Below are 20,260 nucleotides of genomic sequence, written 5' to 3'. Positions count from 1 at the left end.
TACAAGGTTGCAATTCAATATGTGTATACAGTGGTGGATTTAGGGTGGGGTCCGCAGCCCAGGGCAACAAATTTAGAAGTATGTTATTTTAGAAGTATGTTTTTTTAGTTTGAAATTTGTAAAATATATTTAGCTTGAATGAAAATTAAACTTCTTAGCCAGGAAAGTCGAGGATTGAAAATTAAATATAAAAGTAACTACTTAATCAGACGTACTGTAATGATAAAACTTTTCCACATTTAACCTCCAGTAACATCACACAACATTGTGAAGTTTGGTGCAGATCCGTCAAGGGCCCCGCCCCAGTGGCTCTGGAGTTTCCCATGTTAACCTTATGAGTACTCATATTTAAATGGAATTAAAGAATCTTAACAGCTGGTTCAACTAAACAATTTGATTCTGTGATGTTCAATAGCATTAAAAAGTTAATAGGTTTATCAACAGGGTACAGCACTATTATTTTTTTTCATTTATGACAACAGCTAATTTGCAACCAAAAGGTGAGTGAGCGTAGCGAACGAACTTCAACCTGGAGGCGAGTAAGCGTAGCAAATGAACTTCAACCATTGATTAAGCCATGGGAACGAGCTCATCTTGAAAATGAACGAGCATTGACATAAAACCACATTAGGACAGGACGACGTCTGTCGGGCCAGCTAGTATTTTATATTTTATTATCTATGGTCTTCCCCTCCCCCCCGAAATTGAAATTCTGGGACCGCCACTGTGAAACTTATGAGTACATAATTGAGAGAGAGAGAATAATTTTATGTATTTTGAAAATCAAAGAAGTTTTCTTTATTCCATTCTGATTCTGTACATAAAGTAACAGTAACAGTATTAATGAAAATACTGTCGCCGAACATGTAAGTTATGTTATTTCAATTGACTAAAATTTGCATAACAAAATTAAACACCTCGAATCAAACCAGTAAGTTTTTTTTCCACCATTAACTATTTGATTTCCTTCCCACTTCAATAAAAAAGTGGCGGGGGGGGGGGGCAATTGTAGATAGCCAAGGGGCACCAAATCTTCAAATCCGCCTCTGGGTGTTTAAAGTCAACTATTTAGATCTTTTGAGTAAAAATTCCCTCTATTCTAGCTGCTTTGGCTTGAGTCATTTCTTAATTAGCTTCTCCATTAATGGTTAAAACCAGTGGTGTTGCCAAATCTAATAATACTGTACCCAATGATGATCTGTCTTGAATTACATGATCAAATATAGGCAAAAGTGGTAAAAAAAGGGCAGACACCAACCCGTACAATAGATATAGATATAAGAAAATTTAATAAGAAATAATTTTGAGAGTTACTGAGATATTGAGATTTTCCATTGATTTCCTAATGAAACTTTATATTGCATGTGCAGACAGACATGATGCAGAAAAAAATTTTAATCAGAAAATAATATTGCAAATACTTATTTTTGACTAATTCAACTCCCTAATGTGTGTTGTTAAAAAAACAATTTAAATATTAACAGCTGTTTCATAAAAAGTAGTGAAAAATTATCCATATACCCATAATGCAAACTAATCTGGGGAGGGAAGGTCATTGGGGCGGAGCACCAGGGAATTAATTTAGTTTTCCTCATTTTGACCAAAACACAAAATTTCCCAATTTCTCTCTATGAAATGAAATGAAATATTGAAATGAAATATTATTTCATTAAAATTAATTTATCATTAAAATTTCCCAATTTCTCTCTAGATCATTTTAAAAAGCTTAAAAAACAAATAATTTAGTAAAGTTTTTTGTAAGGTTTAAGGCAAGGAGAAAATTAAAAAAATTTCAAATTTAAAATTCCCATGTTACTCTTATGGAGAATTTTGTAAGCTTGTTTATAGAAATATTTTGATAAAACTTGGCAAATTTATTCATTTTATACTAACCAACTAATATTGTATAAACAAAACACACTTTATTGCCCTCCCTGTAGCAGTAACCCTAGGCACGTTATGCGCAGTGCTTTCCTGTAAATTAGACCAATTCGTTGATACCAAGGCAAAAATGTGGTTCAGATTTCACTATAAACTGTAGGTCCCTTAGTTGCCATTAGCTGTATTAATTAACAGCTGTGTCTAAGGAATATGTCTGCCTAAGTGCCTAAGTCACTAACAAGACTACAAGATCGCGTCATTCACCTCCATTACTCCATTCATACTTGGCTTAAAATACCTACCATTGTATGGTCGCCATTTCAAAGAAAAAGTACTAAGCCAAACCTTATGTTATTTAAATAGATTTAATTTAATAAAATAAATAGTAAAGTCTTACCTTAACAATCCTTATTATTGTGGTCCGATATTAATTTCAAACCCGTAGGTTCATCATCAGTCGGAAGATTTAGGTAGACCAAATTTGTTATAAAATCCACCCGATGGGTTTCGTAGAAAAGTTGACATTTAACACGAAGACACACATTACAGTTGACATAAATAATATTCGTAGTTTAGGGATAAAAACCATGGTTTTATAAAACAGTGGGATAACCTCACTTCAGTCAGGGAACACGCTGCCGGCAGAACTGTCAAAATATAGTTCTGCCGGCAGCGTGTTCCCTGACTGAAGTGAGGTTCCCACTGTTTTATAAAACCATGGTTTTTATCCCTAAACTACGAATATTATTTATGTCAACTGTAATGTGTGTCTTCGTGTTAAATGTCAACTTTTCTACGGAACCCATCGGGTGGATTTTATAACAAATTTGGTCTACCTAAATCTTCCGACTGATGATGAACCTACGGGTTTGAAATTAATATCGGACCACAATAATAAGGATTGTTAAGGTAAGACTTTACTATTTATTTGATTATATAAGCAATCCAGAGGCTGAAATGATAGATATTTAATTTAAAATCAATTTTGCTTAGTCTCAGTCTGCAGGTTTGCTGCGGTGGGTGTATTTAATCATTAGTGTTATATAGTCAATGATTTAATTTTAATTACATCTTTGTAATCTCAACTCAACTGAACTGAGGAGCAGGAAGATCCGGAAGATCGAAACAGCTAGCGCCTCTGCGGCGATGAGAGGTAACTCTACTAGCAGTTTGTGTATTCGCCACTGACAAATGTAGCGCTAGCAGTTTGCTTTGCCACCGCTAGTTATCCACTGTAGTTGATATATTTATCAATAATTTAAGTGTATACAAATAAAAACGAAATTGTCTTGAGTTAAAAGATAATATTTTAAGCAATACATTGAATATGTTGCAAACATTTTTCATATTAAATAGTGAGATTTAACAAAGACACCTTTATATCCGTTGGTTCTCGGAGTGATTTTTGGGCCCCAAGTACAAGACTTCCAAACTTCAGCGCTTAATTGTTATCATATAAAATTCAAATAAGCAGACATTGTTTGAAAAGCCGAGAGTTGATGTTCTTACCGGACATCGATGATTGGCTTATAAGATCGCGGAGCATTATATCTTTAATCAGTTACAGTACTTATTATGTAAATAATTACAGATGATAACTAGTGGCTTGTAGGGACATAAGTCCCTAAAAAGCTCAATAATGTAAAACAAATTCTAATATTAAAAAATGGTATTACCATACATGCTAGGCTATATTACTTTGACATTTTTTGATAGAGCAACAGTCTGTTTAAAATCTCCAAACAATATTGTTTTCCCGCCTATTGGGAACTTGTCATTGTGTACTTGCTTAAATAAAAAATATATTTCCTGTACTCCCTCTTTATTTCCAGGATATTTTCTAAGAGTAGCCGTTTGAATTCCACTTCATACTAAATATTGATTAAACACTACAATAAATCTCAAATTGCAATAAATTTACAATACAAATCTCATACATATGTTATTAATTTACAAAGAAAATGTGGAATAAATCTTTACCTACGACCGTTTTTTAAAGTAGCCATTTCAGTCCAGTTCTTAGAATTGAAAAGTTTCACTTTACAGCTGTTTACTTTCATATCCGCATAGTTTCATTTCATACCCGCATAGTTTTCTCATACACAGAGGATACGCGTCCGGTAACCGGACGTGGATTAGGCGTCCGGTAACCAGACGTGGATTAGGCGTCCGGTAGGGGGTCCCGGAACGCCATTACCACAATGATACGATATTCAGCCATCAGTGTTCGTGGTGTAGTGGATAGAGTGCACGACTGATATGCGAGAGGACCCCGGTTCGAAACCTATCGGTAGCTTTAACTTTTTGTCACAGATTTTTCTTTGAATGTAATTTCTTCTTAACTGTACATCTTTTGTTAGTAGAATTTTTGGCATTTATAATTTTATGTTATGATGAGAATTGAACCTTCATTTGATTTTTTTCACTATCAGCAAGTTTGGTTGGTTAGGTTAGGTTATGACAGTAACTGCCGGACGCCTAATCCACGCCCGGTTACCGGACGCGTATCCTCTGCGTTTCTCATATCCACACAGGTAACGGACCAATGAGGTTCAAGTATTGAGAGAAAAGAATTAAAATTGTAATGCTTCGAACGTCAACTAATCAGCTGATCAGTTGACCAATTTAATTGTTGATCCGACTTGTTCATGTTGATACTCGCGTATTCTTAATTAAGTTGGTGGAAGTCCAAAAATAAATGAAAGTAATTAAAAAACGGTCGTAGGTAAAGTAGTGTACGCAACTCGCGTTAATAGTCTTTACGACACTCGTAGAAGTTTTTAAGGCACTCGCCTTGAACATATGTTTTGAAATAAAACAAATCAGAAGTTTTCCAATTAATCATGAATCATTTTTCGTCAATGTGGTTATTTCATGTTAAAGGTTAAAAATACACAACTTTGAAAATCTTTGCTGTAAAATAATTATTTCAACTTTCTAAGACGTAACTAAAAGTCTGAATTATTATAGGTAACGTTATTCCTGTTTTATAGTATCTTTGACTATTAATACAACAACTAGTCAATGATAGTATACAGAATTGACTGGCAAATGAGTAATCCAAATGTTATTGCTTACTGGCTTAATGAAAAATCAAGATCAGCTGTTAATCCAGTAACCTAACACATTTTACCTTGCATGAAATGGGGTAGTAGGTTTCTTTTTTTTATGTTGTTTGTAATAGTACCGAGTTGCTAAATCCAAATTTTCGACCTCGGCGACCTTCCGGATCACCTCCAAAAAGCTTAAAAATCGGCAGAATTACGCACTATTTTTACGTTTGTCCAATTTTGACCCTGAAGCATCACTTTTTCATAAAGAACAACCATAACCATTTTTAAAGTATATTAAATTACCTATCATATAAGACCAAAATGGTTATTACAGGCTTAATAGTTTTCAAGATATGACTCCGCAAACAACGGCTAAAATTACCAAATTTTGAATTTTTTGTAAGTTTGCCTAACATTAACCCTTAAGCATAACTTTATCGTTATTTTTCATTAAAGCAACCATAATTACTTTGAAACTGCATTAAACTACAAACAATTTAAGACCAAAATGGTGATTATAGGCATAACACGATGAGAGATATGCCTCTTCAAGGATTATAAAATTTTCCATAAATGTTTGTATTTTAAGATACAACTTTCAAGCTATTCAATTTGGTCAAGTTTTATAAAAGAACCATAATAAGAAATACACAAATGTATTTCATGTCAAGTACAGATTGTGTTATAACAATTTATTTTTAAATGGAAATAAATCTATTGTATCTATCTACATAAACACACACGTACATTGTTACAATAAATGGTTCTCGGGGATAGAACACAGGCCTGTGACGAACGGTATTCATTTTTACGTAATTATTTTAAATTAAACTGTTTACAACATAGAAATACCTAATAATGGCTTAAATACTATGATTTTGAATACAGATATGGCTTTTGTAATAGCATAAAGAGTGTATAAAAGGATTACAATCGTATTTTTTTTCTCAAATAAACCCCATTTAAGGTTTCAAAAACATTACATAAATTAATTAATTTGGCCTAACACATTTAACTTTGGGTCTTAACTTTGAAATGCTTAAAATTGGCTTAAGTATTATAATTTTGAATACAATTATGACTTTTTTAATTGCATAAAAAGTGTATAAAATGAATACAACTATAAGATATACAAATAAAGCTCATTTATTAGGTGAAAAACATTACGTAAACATTGATTTTGCGTAACAGATTTTCTGATTTCAACTTTAAAATTGCAAAAAAGCTTAAATTTAATAATTTTAGGGAAGTAGCTATTACCGTAGGTGGCACGGTAAGACCTAGACCTGGGACCGATTTACTTTTTCATTTTGATGTCCCCAGAGGCCAAAAACACCATTCGTTCAAATTTTTATATATGTATATATATATATATATATAGATTTATATATATATATATATATATATATATACGTCCGTGAACGCGATAACTTGAGTAATTTTGGTCCGATTTTGATGAAATTTGGTTTAAAGGTGTAAAGCGAGATAAACTTGAATGAGTTCGCGAACCAGCATGATCGGACCATGGGAACGGGGCTTTAGGGGGGGTTTTATGGGGTAAAAATTGGTTTTTCTCACTTTTGACCCTCAAAACACAAAATTTCCCAATTTCTCTTTAAACCTTTTTAAAGACCTTAAAAAAACAAATAATTTAGTATATAAAAGTATTTTTGTTCGATTATTAGTAACGGAGAAAATTCAAAAAATTGTAAATTTAAAATTCCCATGTTATTCTTATGGAGAATATTGTCAAATGTAGTGATTTGCTTGTTTATGGATATATTTTGATCAAACTTGGCAAATTTATTTATTTTGTACTAAGCTATCAATATTTTACTCAAAAACCCACTTTATTACGTTCCTTGTAGCAGCAAACCTAGGTACTCGTTAAACCTGATGTTATTAAAATATATTTAATTGAAAATCAATTCAGACAAATGGAAATTCGCTTAGTCGGCAGGTTTGCTGCGGCGGGGGTATTTAATAATCTATCTTTCTCTATTGTGTAGGTGAAGTGGTAGAACATTATGGCTAAGGTAGATGTGTAATACTATAGCATACCGTAAATTTGAGGAAGCAAATTTTCTCAAACCGTGTCTTCGCAAAGATCGAGTATAACTGCAATAAGCATTTCATACTTATATTCCAACCCGGTACATAGGACGGGTACTCTGCTATTAGTAGGGAATAAATGTGATATTTTTAAGGAGGCATTTTAGTGTAAATCCAATCAAGATAGTGGAAATTCGCTTAGTTTGCAGCATTGAATGGTTTGCAGGTTTGAAGACTGAAACAGCTAGCGCTTTTGCGGCGATGAGTGGTAACTGCACCAGTAGTTTGTGTATTTGCCGCTGACAAATGTAGCGCTAGCAGTTTGCTTTGTCACCGCTAGTTATCCACTGTAGTTTATATATTTATCAATAATTTAAGTGTATACAAATAAAAACGAAATTGTCTTGAGTTAAAAGATAATATAATAAGCAATACGTTGAAAATGTTGCAAACATTTTTCATATTAAACAGTGAAATTTAACAAAGACACCTTTATGTCCGTTGGTTCTCGGAGTGATTTTCGGGCCCCAAGTACAAGACTACCAAACTTCAGTGCTCAACTGTTATCATATAAAATTCAAATAAGCAGAAATTGTTTGAAAAGCCGAGAGTCGATGTTCTTACCAGACATCGATGATTGGCTTATAAGATCATGGAGCATGTATCTTTCAGGGCCGGGGATAGTAGCTAGTACTACTGCTAATACTAATACTAGCTACTATCCCAGGCCCTGGTATCTTTTATCAGTCACATCTATTATAATATTAAAGTGATACAACTAAATTTTATGTAAACGGTTAAGGCCATTTACCAAATAAAAATACAGGCATATGGCACATCAAAATGAAGCTTGGAGTGTGTAAATTTGCCGAAAAGTATTGATATGGACGAATTTCCTAAGGGCTCTGCCCCACAGGCTGATTTACACAGGGCTGCACCTGGCATGCTTCTAATGTTTACACGATTTAATTTAATTTAGTTAATGAAACAGCTGGTCAGTACAATGAACTAGTGTTTGTTTATTTACTCGAATTAGATGTTTGTGACGCTTTATGTAGATTGAGGAGGGTTATGTTTGGTTTTAAAGTGTACTTTACATTTTGTAAAGTATTGCTCAAAGTTTTATTTTTTTAATGTATATAGTAATCTACGTTTGGAGAAGCTTGAATAAAATTATTAAAGAAAATGGTCAAACATGTCATTCATAAAGCATCAATATGAAGCAATAATTGGTGCTATTGCTACACTATACTATATAAGGTTTATATTATATAAGGTATGTTGTCATGGGATCTACATCAAAAGTAGGGGTTTGAAAGTAAGTAGGTTTACGCTTTTAAATCAGCTTATATTTTTTTAAATCATAGAGTTGCTGTATGTATTTTAAAACACACATCAGCACCACTTTAATAGTTCTCTAGGTCACATGTTCTTCCCGTTGCAAAGCACGGGTATAGCAGCTTGTATAGTCTGATTTTGTAAATTTCAGATAACTAGTGGCTTGTAGCATAGGTAAAAGGATTATGTCTACTTCTTTTAATCTATGCTTGTAGGGACATAAGTCCCTAAAAAGCTCAATAATTTATAAATAAAAAACTTTTTTAAACAAAACGTTTTTAAACGCCCTAAAAAGTAGAAAATAATTTACAAATAATTTATAAATATGTTGAGAGAGTATAAATACTTGTACGATTTAAAACGAAAAACGTTGGGTGCATGCAATTAATTGATAATAATACATTAGTTCAGTAGGTGAAGGTAATTGTAAACTATCTATTGCATGCACCCCACGTTTTTCGTTTTAAATCGTACAAGTATTTATACTCCCTCAACATATTTATAAATTATTTGTAAATTATTTTCTACTTTTTAGGGCGTTTAAAAACGTTTTGTTTAAAAAAGTTTTTTATTTATAAATTATTTTCTATTTTTTAGTTTTTTAATGCGTGAGGATGTTAAATCTATTTCAAGCATCTATATCAGATTAAGACAAAGGCATGTGGGAAATCTAAGGTTTATTTGAGTTTGTTTTCATATAATTATGTATTAGATTGAATGTATGGCCTATCTACTAACTATAAATATATCAATCTATTTAATTTATTGTTTACTTTATAGAACATTAAATAAATAACAATTTACATTATTAACGAACATCTTTATATCTGCAATCAGATTATTTATCTATATTTTGAAATGTTTGTATAAAGAATCTCTTAGGAGCATAACCTGTACCTCTTAACCTCTGCTCTTTGAACTGTCAAATTTAAGTATTTACAGCTGACTTAAATTAATTGATATATTTATTTACATTCTTTCAAAATGTAAACATGAAAAATTTGGAAGCCCATGGGGCGTAGCCCAAGGGAAATATGAAAATTAAATGATATAATATTGCATTGTCATGCATTTGTGAGCTATGTTTCAAATTTCAAGTCTCTAGCTTATCGGGAACATCGTTTAAAATTGATATCAAAATTTGTAGGAAAGTGAGCTAATAAAAACAAGCCTATGGGGCGTAGCCCGAAAGGAAATATGAAAATTAAATTATATAATATTGCAATGTCATCCATTTGTGAGCTATGTTTCAAATTTCAAGTCTCTAGCTCATCGGGAAGTATCAAAATTTGCAAGAATTCGATTTAATAAAAACAAGCCCATGGGGCGTAGCCCAAGGGAAATATGAAAATTAAATTGTATAATATTGCATTGTCTTCCATTTGTGAGATATGTTTCAAGTTTCATGTCCCTAGATCATCGGGAAGTTAGTCTAAAATCGGTTGCAAAATTTGTAGCGGACAAGAAAGCGACCTAATAAAAACGTTTTAATAATAAAAAAAGCTCAATAATGTAAAACAAATTCTAATATTTAAAAAACGATATTACCATACATGCTAGTACTTCAGTGCCGGAATAGATGATAGGACCTGTTTGATGAGTTAGTATATAATATTGTTTGACAAGCCGAGAATCGTATTTCCTACCAGAGATCGATGATTGGCTTATATCAACTAGTATTTATTAACATTAATGTCATAGTTTGTAACTTATAGACAATAGTAATATCATCATAATCTATTTATCTTATGAATTTCACAGCTCACGATAGCCTTCAAGCGCAAGCCCAATTCACAGCTACCCTTACGAGTTGAAATTCGATGTTATCCCTAATACCTCTCGTTATTGTGTTGTTCGTTACTTAGCTATTATTATTAGGTATTTATTCTTGGCTTTTACCATATATTAGGCTACCTGATCATAATAAGCTACTTATGGTATCAAATTATACCAAAATTAACTAACTATATTATATAAGAAGCTGAGAGTCGTGCCTCTTCCTTGAGACCGATGATTGGCTTATAATTTAAATTTATAAAAATTCTGCATTTGTTTTAGCATTCGAACACGTCCGATTCCCGATTTCTTTAATAATAGATAATTCACAATTGAAATCAGGGCATCCCTTTGGCCATTCTTTCCAAAGAGCACATGCCCAACATTCTCCCCTCCCCGCCACCGGTAGATAGTCTAATGTCTAATGAATTATTTTTTACATTCTTTCGCGAGGACTTGTAATCAATTCAGGAAATGCAATTCTTTTAGTCCGAAATGATTGTATTCTTCGACATATATTTGTATATTAGGGAATGTTTTGAGAGAATTATGAAAAAAGATGGAACCGTGCGAATTTTCATTTATACAAACGTTTCCAAGCAGAGAGAAATTAATGAAATAAACAAAACAAAAATAAATTTATTGGGAGAGATGTTCGAAATCGAAAGATTTTGGCAAGAATTTAACTACAACCAATACGAGTTTAAAAACTCAAAACGTAATCTGGTATAAGGGAAGGCAAAATGTGTCTCTACCTCTGAAATTGTCTTTAAATCCTAGCAATTAAAACCTCATGATATTTTTGTTGCATTACTGGATGAATGCAATTTTATGTGTAAGAATTTGGAATAACAAGTTAGTTGAGAGTTAACTACGCATTTCAATAGGGTTCAAAACTTATTTGCAAGGCAACAATCCGAATCTTACCTGTTTCAAAGCTGAGTACTAAGTTCGTCATACTTTGTTAAATAACTTATTTATTTTTTACGATTAAAAAAGTACCTATTCAATTCAGCAAAAATAGGTATTGACCATTGAGGTAGACAAATTAATTACAAATTTACATCAGGGGCCCATTTCATAATAAAGTACAAATTGAGGCGTCGAGAGGCCAAGGGAGATATGTGACTTTTTAAAAATAGTTGTCATGGTAACGGGTTTTGTTAAAAAAAGGGTGGGATTTCAACAAATAATTCACTTATATCCCTTGGCCTCCAAACTAAACACCTAAGAGTTGGAAGCCAAGGGGTATAAGTGAATGTATTTTTATTTTTATATTTTTTTTTATGACCATGGAAAAAATATAATGACATTTTTTAAAAAGTCACATATCTCCCTTGGCCTCTCGACGCCTCAATTAATATTATTAGTAAATCAGCTGATAGCCCAATGCAAATCTAATGGAAATTACAAGTTACAAGTTGTAACTTGTAACTTGTAGTTTATTATGAAATGGGCCCCTGGAGGGGTTAATATGTGTAACATAATTCACATAATGTTAGACTACTGTTTATAGTCATAGGTTAGGTTAGACTAGTCTATAGACGTATGGTTCACACATTGCTTAACAGTATTTACACGGTAATATTTTGATGATGTATGTTTAGTTTTAAAGGTATTAAAATAGCTGGGTTTCTTTCAGGAACTTTTAATATAGATTGAATTTTATCTATGTGTAAGTGTGTAAGATTTAAAAACTTCATATTATTTAGGGCTTGGTTTAATAACGCCGATAGGAATTCCAACCAATCAATTAAATGTGATTAACAAGTCAACAATATAAATTACATGCACTTATAGCATACTCCTTGGTAGTATTGGTTCCATCCAAATGTATTTTAACCATAAAGGGACCAGAATTAAATACTGCTCAAGCATTGTACAAGGAATATAATTTTTAAATTTAAGTTTTACTTCCGAACAATTCTAATTGATTACAAAATATAAAATGCATGTATTATTTCAAAAGATGCACAATCCTTTTGGGGGTTTTCAGAAATCCTGAAAATCAGAGTAAAATTCTCTGACTCAAGAACGAAATGACTACACCGATATCATGGTAATGTACTTCCCAATGATAAAACAGATTGGGGGTTCGTATCTACTGTATCAGCATTCTAAGGAATACAATTTTTTAATTTAAGTTTTACTTCCCAACGATTATAATTTCATAAAAAATATAATATGAATTATTTTAAAAGGTGTACAATCATTTAATACTCTTTTCAGAAATCCAGAAAATCAGAGTAAAATTCTCTGACTCAAGAACGAAATGACTACACCGATATCATGGTAATGTACTTCCCGATGATAAAACAGATTGGGGGTTCGTATCTATCACATTCAATAGCATTCTAAGGGCGGAATGATTTCAACATATTACAATCTACCCTAACAGCTTGATTCAAAATGAATTGCTAGTAAATACAAATTGAGGGTATTAAAATGAAATTATTGCATTAATTAAAAGCTACAGAAAATAACTACGCGCTCTTGATAACAGATGGGACTAGTTTCCGCGCGGACTACCTGTTACGCGCGGAGTGTTTGTATCCCTCCGCTGACGCTCGACGCGGCGCATCTTTCAGTCGTTGTTGGTGTGCCGAAGTATCCGCATCTTGAACTGACGTGACCGAGACACTTCGCCATGGCTGAGGAACAAGAAACGAAAAAAGTCGAGGAAACTCCGAAACCCGACCAGGACGGAGCCGTGAAAACCGAAGAACCGGAAAAACCCGCGGAGGAACCGCCGAAAGAAATGCGAGCCGTCGTGTTGACCGGTTTCGGCGGGCTGAAATCCGTCAAAGTGTTGAAGAAACCAGAACCGACCGTGGCCGAAGGGGAAGTTCTAATCAGGGTGAAGGCTTGGTGAGTGTTTTAAATTATAATTTTATAAATATTTCCCATATTGTAACATGTTGCGTGGTTCCATATGGTTAGCCGGGTGGCGAGCCGGCTGGGTCCAAATTGTGATTTGACTTGCCAAATTTTTTCGGACAAGTAGAATCTTGTTGGTTTGTCGCAAATTTTTAAATAAGTTAAATATTTCTGATTTTTTACCTTACATGCATGTATACCTTAATATAGATTTTACTTAAATAAATACATGTAGCTTAAATATATGCTCCATGTTAAATTATGATGAATACTTTTCAAATCTTATTAGAATTGACACTTAAAACTGGGGGAAAATGTGTGCATCTAGCTTAGCATTTTTACAAAAACTTCAATACCATAGGCTACATCTTATAAGGTACGGTTAGCTCTACATTAAAACCATTCGACAAATTTACATTACATTTCTATGCAGTTAGTTTTATTAAAAAACTTCATAATAAAAGCACACACCCCTTAAACCAAATTCTCATTTTAATTATGAACAAATTTAAATATATTCACTTTATTTCCATTCGTTATGAAATAAATTTTTGACAGTTCAGTAACGATACATCAAAATTCAAAAATTCAAACGCCTATATTGGCGAAGTTTTGCCATGAAGCATTTTTATTTCACATACATCAAAGTTGCCATATGGTAGAATATCAACAGGTGTGTCAGTAGGAGTGTCTCGCCCTCTCCCATTTTCCCACCCCACCCCTCCCCCCACCCTCAGCACCCCTGCGTCTGCCAGACTCAAATTCGATCCCCCCTTGTAGGATTTACGCATTGGGTAGGGCGTGGCCGATCGATATGGGTGCGAGGGAACAAAATTATCTCGCAGTCTACGTGTCTTTGGGCACGCACTAAATAATTTGCGCGAACTTTTTTGTTTTTCAATTTTATTTTGTTTTTGTTTTGTGCAATTATTGTGTGTCGTATTGTAAGACTATTGCAGTAAAATCATCTGCATACCTACAGCTCATTCAAATCGCATAAGTGTTAAAATATTTGGACACAGAACAATTTGTGTGATTTATTTGTTTGGTTATTTTTTGCGTATTTTTTTGCGTCATGTTTTAAAATATTATGTAATGCAACGTATTGATTATTTGTTAATTTTAGTATTTTCTTAACGCGTTTAATTATTACATACCCTTGCTCGAAACTGAATTTTTATCTATTTTGGCACGCTCTGGATAATTTTGATAAGGCCTACAATGGACTTATTCCCTTGTCTATGGAATCTGTGTTTTCTTTTTTAAATTAATTCCCGTATTTGTTTTGGCCGTATAAAGTGACTCCTACAATGCTATTATGGGTTACTGCTTATCCATTAGTAGGCCTAGTCTATTATTGGTTGGATTATTTTGAATCGATTGTAGGCCTATTTCTTTAGATGCCCAAAACAGGAATATATTCAATTGCAAGTTTTAGTTCGGGACCCAAGAAATCGTATGCAAATTTAAATAAAGTTAGAAACATTAAATATTATTGATGAGATAAAATTAACAGCGAGAAATATTATTTATTGATTTACACACGAAAATAGCCCTATTCACTTCCTTATCCTAGTCCCGTTGCAGAGCGCGGGAAAAAACAAATACCGGTAGTTTAAGTTTTTTACTAATGCATTTTGTACCGTACCCTATTCTTTGTTTGAATGAATTACTTTTCTTGTACATTTCAGTTTAATTATGTACTGTATTTTCCATTACTATTGCAAGGTTTGAGGTAAAATAATAACGGCTTAACATAATTTTACCGAACAACTAAAAATCTATAAAAGGCACGAATACTAAAAAAGACCCGGTATGGATCATAAACATAAACAAATGACGTTTTTGGCCCGAAAGTAAACTAAACCATATGTTAATTAATGCTATTACTATAGGGGTTTGGTTTACTTTCGGGCCAAAAACGTCATAATTTGTTTATGTTTATGATCCATACCAGTATTTTTCTAGTATTCGTTATACTGTAATAGGTCTACTAAGTCATAGATTAAAATCTACTGTTAGTTGACTAAATAAATTGGTTATCACTTGGGAGTAACCTATACAAAGAAATAAACGGACTGCGCCTGCATTGTATTGTTTAAATTCACTACTAATGCTATCCACGCACTACAATAAATAGCTGTACTAACACATCTATATGTTAAATACCCTTATATAACTCAACGCCTTGTTACGTAATTTGTGCTGTGCGATCGGCGACTTAAAAAACAAAGTTGGTAGCGCATATCCGGCGATTGTAGCATTTCCGGAAACTGGCCTTCGTCCGAATCGCAGTGGCAGTGGCGGGCCTACATACACAGCTGATTCGTGCTTACAGCTGTTAAAAAATATTTATTTTGCAATTAGAACCTTAAACATCCCTTTTTATGTTTTAAAGTTAAAGCTGGTTTTAAAATAAAAATTAACGCAGTGAATTGTTCCACTGACTAGTTCACTTGTAGGTAATATTACTGAATCCTTTCGAATGCGCAAACTTAGAAAAATATACAATTGGGGAAATAGAATGTTAACTGTAGCCCATTCTGATTCTTATACCTCCTATAAGATGGATTCCTTCTTTCAGATAGAAAATTCTAAGAGAACTATTTTTACATATCCGTGGATGAAGGGAAAGCGACAAAAAATGTAATTTTGGATGGTAGTTGGTATATTATATTCGCCTACACAGTAGAAACCTGGATAACAAAGTCCATGGGGGATGATCAAATATAACTTGTTATCAAGGTTGACTCCTTATCAAGGTTTCAATGACAGGTTAAAGGTATAATCAAGGACATTTGAAAATAACACTTATAAGGCTCTTCTTATTGAGGTTCCACTGTAATATGCTATAGGGATAGTTACGAGTAGACAAAATGAGATCATCAAAAGTGCAATGACATCCAATAAAAAAATTGCAGTTGCAAAAACACTGCAAGAAAGTTTAAGTCAGCTGTCCTTCCAATAGTCATAAAATCAGCTGAATGTTGGTTGTATGACTCATGCCTTTTACCATGACGCAAGAAAAGAAAAGGAAAGGTCAGCGACTTGAAATTACGATTGCAGAAAATGTATCGTCTCATTTAGCAAACAAGTACTGCAAATTAAAGGAAAAGCTTCGTAAAATTACAATATTACATAACTTGAACACGATAGCGAAAGATCAATTGAAAAAAGTAATTTATCGATTCAGTGCGATGAGAGGAACAAAATAGTTTCTCGTTCTCGAGTGCAACAAAAACACTATGATCATGAATTACATATTGAATTTGTTCATATTACTTGTTAAATAAATAATAAATATTTTGTATCTTTTACAAGTTTAATCGATGCTTTTACTTTCTTACTTACGAAGAAAACTGATTATACTGCATTAATATTTTCATCTATCTGCCGGTAGTCCATTTAAAATTAAACATTATTGGCTAATACTGTTAATATTTTAGCATTTCAAAATCACTAATACAACCACCTAGTTGCATTCCCATCTCAATTATTGGTACATAGTAATTGGATCATGTACAATTTTGTTTTTTTTCTGCATCTATCGCTGGCTATTTAATGTCTGTATACACTAAGAGAGTTTTTATTTTTTTTCTACGCCAATTTAATTTTTTTAGTTTTGAAAGGGAACGGTCCAAACCCTGGCCGATCTTTTTGTTATATATCATTATTAATTCATAACCCAATGACAAATGGCATCTGGCTCTGGATACGATCTTGCATGGAATCGAACCAGCGACCTTCAGATTTGAAGGCGAGCACTACCCAGACATTTTAAATTTACCCAGACGTAATAATCACAATGAGTATAGCTTTAAGCACAGCATGAGGAGGGAGTCGCTGTCTGGGGTGGGAGAATGTTGATTAAATTGTTGATTCATTTACCAGACTGTCGACCACCCTCCGTCGTTGAGTTCAAGTGTTGATTGGCAGAGAAACTGTACAGTTCAACATACACTAGAATAAATATCACTGGACTTTTTTCTTGAATTTTGAAAAAGATAAAAAATAATGACGTTTCATTGAAACTTTATATGTACAGCTAAGCTTATTGGTGCTTGTTTGTTGTATTTTTACCACTTAAATATTGTATTGTATCACGCGGTTACTGTCATGAATGTGTGCGGTTGGTTAAATTGAATTGGGTTGATCGGGTAATAAAAACAGGTTTTGAGAAAATAAGTTTTTTTACCCTTATAACATGAAAATATACTCAATTGTCATTGCAACCATCGAGTAGAGCTGAAAATTATTTCATGTATTGAATCGCTTAAGGGTTACGGTTAATTTAAAAAAAAGGCTACATTTAACATTCCTATGATGTCCCTATGGAGAATAAGTAAACTGTTGTAGATTTTTTGTTAAAGGACATATTTTGATCAAATTTATTTATTTTATTATAACCCTACTATTAAATTTTACCAAAATCAGCAAACCTAAGTAGTCCCTCGTATCGAAATGAATCTCGCATGTTTTTTAAGGAAATGTTTAGTATACTTTGAATATGAAAGCACAAAGAATACGTCAAATAACACTTGTACGGTAATAATACACCTATACACTGTTTACTCACATTGTATAAAAGATTTTAAATGGTTATCGATTTCGATTGGACACTCCAATCATCATCAGACCCAATACAGTGTCAACATCACATTCACCTATTGGGTCTGATGATGAATGGAGTGTCCAATCGAAATCGATCACCACTTACCATCTTTTATATGTATTTACTGATTTGGGAGTAAACAGTAAGTGTATATATATAATTACAAGTGTTATTTGACGTATGTGTTGTGCTTTCAGGTAATTTAATAACACAATGCTGATAAAGAAGTTATTTAGTATAAATCCAATTAGGCAAAGGAAATTCTCTATTGAAAGCTTGCTGCGGTAGGGGTGTGTTTTTCCATTAATTTTTATTTTAAAATATCAGTAATTTAATTTGAGTTTTTATGGCTTATTACAGTACTATACGTGCAATTGCAAAGCCAAGTGATAATATACAGCATACATTGCAACGTCTTGTTCAGTCACCAAGCTCTCACAGTATGAAGCGCACAGAGTAATATTTTACGGATTTCCCCAAAGTTGCCGCATTATTTTGATTTACTGCCACACTTAACACTTCCCACATGTGCAACTTCTATCACGGACAAGTAAAACGTGTGCAGAATATCGGATACTTGAAATTGAAATTGTTTTATATTTCAAATTGGTATCTGAAACGTCAAAATATGTGAGAATCTTGTGGAAAATCGCGTCTAAACTGTTTAAACACTTACCGACGGGGTAGAGGTAGTGTAAAGTTTAAAATTTAATGTTTGTAGGCAGGAGGATATTTAACAGCTGGAGTAATAACCTAGGGCTCGGTATACCAGGAAAGCACGCTACAGACGGACTGGCACCATTGGGCCAATGGGGGGCCAATGGGAAATTGCTTACTGTAAACCATCGATTGTAGACCTAGTGACACCATCGATTTCTAGCTGGAAGTAAATTATGAAGTTGAACAAAATAAGGAATTGTTAAATAGGGACATGATTGTACTAGGAATTTGTTGTTAAGTCAAATCGTGGTAGATCCTAATAATTAGACCAATTCGTTAATTACGAGGAAAAATGTGGTTCAGGTTCAGATTCCACAATAAACTGTAGGTCCCTTAGTTGCCATTAGCTGTATGGGCTATTAATTAACAGCTGTGTCTAAGGAACATGTCGGCCTTAGTCACTAACAAGACTACAAGATCGCGCCACTCATCCTTCACTCATATTTGGGTTAAAATACGCACATAGTGGCGTCCCCATCTTAAATAATTGATAATTGATTGATTGTTGTTTATTGAGGGCACTTTAATTTATTAATTTATTTATTTATATCAACGGATACACCATTTACAAAATAATATGTTTTAGACACAAGAGCAGATAGAAATGATCAAATTGCATTGCAAATAACACAAGAGGTTCATATACAAGCATTGACCAAAACAGCATTGCAACAAAAAAATACAACAAGAAAATTTAAATGAACCATAATAACAATCAACGTAATTTATCAAGTACAGATAATAACAACAACAACAAATACTTCCTCTAGATGTAACAATATTAATTTATAGATGAACAAAAAGTTCTCGTCAGACGATAACGAATACATAAATTTCTATCACTGAATAATAAAATACCCCCACCGCAGTAAACCTGCAGACTAAGCGAATTTCCATTTGCTTGATTAGATTTACACTAAAACATCTCCTTATTTATTCCGTATTTAAATAGCATTAGTATAACGATTACTTAGGTTTGCTACAACAGGGAGGGCAACGATGTGTGAAATGTTAATAGTTTGAAATAAATACATTTTCCAAAATAATATTGGATGTAACATGAAATATTTCCATTCCCAAATGATCCTTTAAAACATTGGTCACTGCCCAGGTTTGTCAAATATTCCTACTGTCCATGTTTTGAGGAACTTTGTAGGACCACAACGTTAGAACCGGTCACTGATAAACATTGATAAGAAATTATCATGTTCTGGAAGAATTGTAGCGAACTCTGTCCCTTACTATGTCAAAACTTATGATACCTTTAACATTAGGCTAACCTAACCACTAACCTAACATAACCTAACCATCACATTTCATGTTTAAAACTGACTCTAAAAAAGACTTTAGCAATATTTGACATCCTTTATCTATATCTTTACCCTATATTATTAAAAATTGTGAAGACAGTTTTTTTCTTTGTTGGCAAAATTTGACTTGCAAACTATATTTTGAAGTCAGATTAGAAATTTATATCTTTATCTTATTGTTTAACTTTTATAATTTTTGATTATTCGATTGCTTCTGAACTAATATCTCATTTTTGTAGGCGATGGGGAGGCTTAAAACAATTAGTCCTTTGAAGCAACAACAGTTCGAATATGAGAGATATAAAAAAAATTGGATTGTTCCTATACAAAAACTGTTAACATTTTTTATGCCGTGTATCAAGTAATAACGAATACTTAACAATTGAAAAAGACTAAATATTTTGTATTGTGGAACGCAATTACAGTAATAAGTTTTATTCACCTACAGTTTTAATAGTGGTTGGAAAACCTCAATTCATTTAGAAATTAAATCACGTACAGCTTGGCTACAAGGCTACAAGCAGTCGCGAAAGTGTTTATTTAATTAAAACAAACTGTTCCCTGCAAAACAGTACTTTCACCACCCTTGCTTTATTAAGTGGTTTGTTTTATGCTCTGAATTATTCCGTTATTTTGTATAC

This window comes from Macrosteles quadrilineatus, unplaced genomic scaffold, assembly GCF_028750875.1.
Source record: "Macrosteles quadrilineatus isolate MER2022 unplaced genomic scaffold, UCM_ALF_1.0 Scaffold_153__1_contigs__length_253293, whole genome shotgun sequence".
In the NCBI taxonomy this organism is placed as follows: domain Eukaryota; kingdom Metazoa; phylum Arthropoda; class Insecta; order Hemiptera; family Cicadellidae; genus Macrosteles; species Macrosteles quadrilineatus.
The sequence above is the reverse complement of the archived record's forward strand: the minus strand, read 5'-3'. Positions refer to the sequence as shown.